The sequence below is a fragment of the Urocampus carinirostris genome, chromosome 17 (assembly GCF_059441175.1).
Source record: "Urocampus carinirostris isolate Australia breed hairy pipefish chromosome 17, RoL_Ucar_1.0, whole genome shotgun sequence".
Lineage (NCBI taxonomy): Eukaryota > Metazoa > Chordata > Actinopteri > Syngnathiformes > Syngnathidae > Urocampus > Urocampus carinirostris.
The window spans coordinates 32,943,482-32,948,811 of NC_142365.1; the positions used below are offsets into that span (position 1 = coordinate 32,943,482).

At 40.8% G+C, this 5,330-nt stretch overlaps 1 pseudogene; it reads right to left on the minus strand.

The window, feature by feature from the left end:
* Nucleotides 1-442: 442 nt before the first annotated feature.
* LOC148349835 (general transcription factor II-I repeat domain-containing protein 2 pseudogene) lies at nt 443-5,014 on the minus strand (annotated as a pseudogene).
* Between the last annotated feature and the right edge of the window lie 316 nt (nt 5,015-5,330).

Below are 5,330 nucleotides of genomic sequence, written 5' to 3' on the forward strand. Positions count from 1 at the left end.
CCTGCTCAAATGTACATTGACTTTCCTTTCTGTGCTTTCTCTGGGTTAGTGTGAAAAAAGGAATTACTGATTAACAAATAATAACAATCAAAAGTCATTTTTTCTGCTAAATAGGAGACAATTTTATCAAAAGACTGTTGTCCACATCAAGATCTATTTTCCATTAAAAGCCGAAAACAAGAAACACTCCCAGGAACGGAGTCGGCAAACAAAAACAACATAGTGAACATAGACAATAAAGCTTTAAAATTCCCGAGGGGAACAACCAAAAACAAGACCTTCTTTATGTGCATATTTAACTTTTAAACTTGAACGGAGTAAAAAATTCAAATGTGTAATTGCACAGGAAACATTACTGTATTATTACTGTATTTACATACATTTATATACATTACTGTATTACTACAACACTACATTACTTGTTTGAGGCTGACGCAGATACTTAGCAGTGCTTCATCTTTTGCACAAGTTCATCAATGTTCGGGGTCAGGCTCTGAGCTGAGAACATCCTCAGAACTGAGTGAAGGTGTTCAGCAGTAAGTTGACTTCTGTGTGATGTTTTGTTCAGTTTCATTAAGGAAAACAGTTGTTCACACAGGTATGTGCTGCCAAACATAGACAATGTTTGAGCAGCCTGGGTGCGCAGCTGGGGCATTGTGTCGGGGAGGAAGCGCGCAAACTCCGCAGCACCCACTGCTGCGTATTTTGCCTTCAGCGCATCATCGCATTGTGGCTCAATCAACTCCATTTGGAGGTTTGGCGGTGAGCTTTCCACATCAACGTCAAATGGATTGCTGAGCAGTGCAAACCTGCTTTTTTGTGCTTCAAAGTCGGCAAATCGGTGTCGAAAGTCAGCAGCGAGTATAATAATTTTATCAGCAAACTCTGCGCTCGGGAAAACACTGGCAGATAGCTCATCTTTCATGGTCTGACAGCTAGGAAAGTGACTCAAGTTTTCTTTCTGCATTTGTGCCTCCCACAGAGTCAGTTTGGCTTGAAATGCTTTCACTGTAGTGTACATTTCAGAGTTGACACGAGCCCGATCCTGCAGCTGCAGGTTCATTGCGTTCAGGTGACTCGTAATGTCACACAGAAAAGCCATTTCACACAAAAACCTTTTGTCTCGGAGTTGTGTTGTGTCTTTCCCTTTGCTGTCCAAGAACAAACAAATCTCCTCACGAAGCTCGAAACACCTGCGCAGCACCTTTCCCTGGCTTAGCCGCCGGACCTCAGTGTGATAGGGCAAATCACCATGCTCCGTTTCTAACTCGCACAGAAATGACTTAAACTGGTAGTGATTTAACCCTTTGGCTCTGATAAAGTTAACTGTGCATGTGATGGTGCTCATTACATCTTTCATTTTCAAGGCTTTACCACACAAGGACTCTTGGTGTATGATACAGTGATAAGCTGTCAGCTCACGTGTGACGTTTTCCTTCTGCATCTTCTTCCGTATCTTTGCCACCAGTCCACTCCTTTGTCCACACATCGCAGGTGCTCCGTCTGTTGTCAGACTCACGAGTTTTTCCCAAGACAGCTCCATCTCGTTTACACATCTTGAGACCTCTTCATACAAATCATGTCCAGTAGTTGTGCCGTGCATAGGACGTAGCGCTAACAACTCCTCTGTCACGTTGAGGCTGGAGTCCACTCCGCGGATGAAAACTGACATCTGGGCAATGTCAGAAATGTCTGTGCTCTCGTCCACAGCCAGGGAATATGCGCTGAAATCTTTCCCCTTTGTTACAAGCTGCTCTTCTAGATTGTTAGGTCTACGCGATCAGCAATGGTATTTCTGCTCAGGCTGATGTTTGAAAAAAGTTGTCTTTTGCCTGGGCAAAGTTCCTCACAGACTTTAAGCATACAGTTTTTGATGAAATCCCCCTAAATGTCTTCCATTTACGAATAATGGAGCTCACTGTGCTCATTGGGACCTTCAAAGCAGCAGAAATCTTTCTGTATCCTTCCCCAGATTTGTGCCTCAAAACAATCCTGTCTCGCAGGTCTACAGACAGTTCTTTTGACTTCATGCTTGGTGTTTGTGCTATGACATGCACACTCAACTGTGGGACCTTATATAGACAGGTGTGTGCCTTTCCAAATCATGTCCAATCAACTGAATTTACTGCAGGTGGACTCCAATTAAGCTGTAGAAAGATCTCAAGGATGATCAGTGGAAAAAAGATGCACCTGAGCTCAATTTTGAGCTTCATGGCAAAGGCTGTGAAAACTTATGTAAATGTGATTTCTTAGTTTTCTATTTTTAATAAATTCGAAAAAAGTAAAAAAAAAAACTTTTTCACATTGTCATAATGGAGTATTTTGTGTACAATTTTGAGATTTTCAGCAGGACAACGACCCAAAGCACACAGCCAAGATCTCAAAAGATTGGCTTCAGAACCACTCCGTGAATGTCCTGGAGTGGCCCAGCCAGAGTCCAGACTTGAATCCGATCGAACATTTCTGGAGAGATCTGAAAATGGCTGTGCACAAACGTCTCCCATCCAACCTGATTGAGCTTGAGACTTATTGCAAAGAAGAATGGGCAAAACTGCCTAAAGATAGGTGTGCTAAACTTGTGGGATCATATTCAAAAAGACTTGAGGCTGTATTTGCTGCCAAAGGTGGTTCAAAAAAGTATTAAGCAAAGTCTGTGAATACTTAAGTAAATGTGATTTCTTAGTTTTCTATTTTTAATAAATTCAAAAAAGTAAAAAAAAAAAACTTTTTCACATTGTCATATTGGAGTATTTTGTGAAGAATTTTGAGATAAGAGATTAAATTAATACAATTTGGAATGAGGCTGTAACATAACAAAATGTGGAAAAAGTGAAGCGCTGTGAATACTTTCCGGATGCACTGTACTTGCAGTGGTTTGATTATAAAGAAACTACTAACTGTAACTAATTAGTGTTTTTCTGTAACCCACCTAACACAAATGAAGAATATAGATAGATAGATAGATAGATAGATAGATAGATAGATAGAGAGAGAGAGAGAGAGAGAGAGAGAGAGAGAGAGAGAGAGAGAGAGAGAGAGAGAGAGAGAGAGAGAGAGAGAGAGAGAGAGAGAGAGAGAGAGAGAGATAGATAGATAGATAGATAGATAGATAGATAGATAGATAGATAGATAGATAGATGTGGGGTAGGGGTTTAATGTGGGCCTTTACTCCCGTGGTTGGAGTTAAAGAGCCTCATGGCATGAGGATGAAATTATCTCCTCAGTCTGTGACAGCAGTCTGTCGCTGAAGCTGCTCTTCTGTTTGGAGATGATGCTGTGTAGTGGATGTAAGGAATTGTCCATGATTGACCGCAGCTTGTTCAGTGACCATCTCTCAGCTAAAGGGCGGCAGTAGCTCAGGAGGTAGGGCACTCGTCTTGGGATCAAGAGATCGCAGTCCGAATCTCGGCTCCTCTGTGTTATGTTGAAGTGTCCGTGGGTAAGACACTGAACCCCTAATGCCCCAAATAAGCAGGTTTGCGCCTTACATGGCTGCTCGGCCGCTATTTGTAAATGTGAAGCACATTGTAAGGCGCTTTGGGAAGTCTTCATTGACTTGAAAAGCGCTATATAAAAGCTGATCATTTCATTTCATAAAGTGGTCAGGCTGTCCAGCTCTGTGCCCACAACAGAGTCCGCCTTCCTCACCAGTTTATTAAGACGAGAGGCATCTTTCTTCTTAGCGCTGCCTCCCCAACACACTGCCGCATAGAAGAGGGCGCTTGCCACAACAGTCTCATCGAACATTTGCAGGAGCTGTTTGCATATGTTGAAGGATGCCAGCCTTTTGAGGAAGTACAGTCGACTTTGTCCTTTCCTGCACAGAGCTTCTGTGTTGGCAGTCCAGTCCAGTTTATTGTCCAGCTGCACACCCAGGTATTTGTAGGTCTGGACAAACTCTACACATTCTCCTTTGATAGTTACAGTTTTCGGGTGAGGTCTAGTCCTCCTGAAGTCCTCTAATTTCCCTACGGGGATGAATAAAGTATCTATCTATCTATCTATCTATCTATCTATCTATCTATCTATCTATCTATCTATCTATCTATCTATCTATCTATCTATCTATCTATCTATCTATCTATCTATCTATCTATCTATCTATCTATCTATCTATCTATCTATCTATCTATCTATCTATCTATCTATCTATCTATCTATCTATCTATCTATCTATCTAACATCTCCCTGGTCTTGGTGGTGTTCAGGTGCAGGTGGTTAGTGTCGCTCCATTGGACAAAGTCCTAGATCAATTTCCTGTACTTCCCTCCAAATCCACTTGTTTTTAATCCATGCATCCTTGTGTACAATCAACCTGTTTTCTGGAACTGTTGTGAAGTTGAGTTCAGTCAACCCTGTTGGCATCATTACTGTTTGGTTCCTGGGATTGATAAAAATGAGTTGATTTTGAGTCAATTCATATTCATTTGTGACACACTTAATCACGAACAGTCTCAAAAGGCTGCACAGACCACCTACACAACACCCCCTGTTCTGAAACCTACATGAGGGCAAGGTAAAAAAGTCAAGACCTCAGAATGAAATTACACTATTCTATGAATTTTAAATTGACTTCAATAAAAGTCTTGTGATTCTAAAATTCCAGTTCAAACATCTAAAATGTTTTTCACTTTGAAAGTTGACATGTGATTCATACAAGCAGACACGTAGATGTTGTAAATTTAGAACGATTTTGTATATTCTAATTTGTTTTCAGCCAGCAGAATGACATTGTGAAGGATAGTGCCAGATTGCAACAAAGACATGAAGTCGTCTTTTTGTGTTAGCGGTGGTTGATGCAGTTACTCATTGTATTTGTTTGTCATTGATACTTGAGGAATAAAGGAAAATGACTTTGATTATACAGAAATGAAACCCCGAAACTTTTAAGAGTATAAGTTCTCCTACTGTTCACTTTGGATGTATAAATTGTGGACTTGGTTTGTGGGTGTAAAAATTGAAGTATTGTGGGTATGTACTGTAACTTAATGCTTAATTGATTCACCTTGGTCATCCTGGAAGGGGAATTACCCCTTGTGAAGCCCTTTCTCAAGGTTTCTCTTTTCCTCACGCTGAGGTTTTGAGTTTTTCCTTGCCTGCATGTTGGTTTAAGATCAGGCGATGGTGTGATTGTAATCCCGTGCAGTCCTTTGAGACATTTTTTGTGATTAAGGGCTATACACATAAATGTGACTTGACTTGACGTATGTAATACATTTTGAAGTACAGTTAAACTTTCTGTTACCTCACATTAAAAAAATAAAAATCAAACATGAAATCATAATTCGCACGCACCAGCCAACTCCTCCGTGTTCAAACTGTAAACCTTC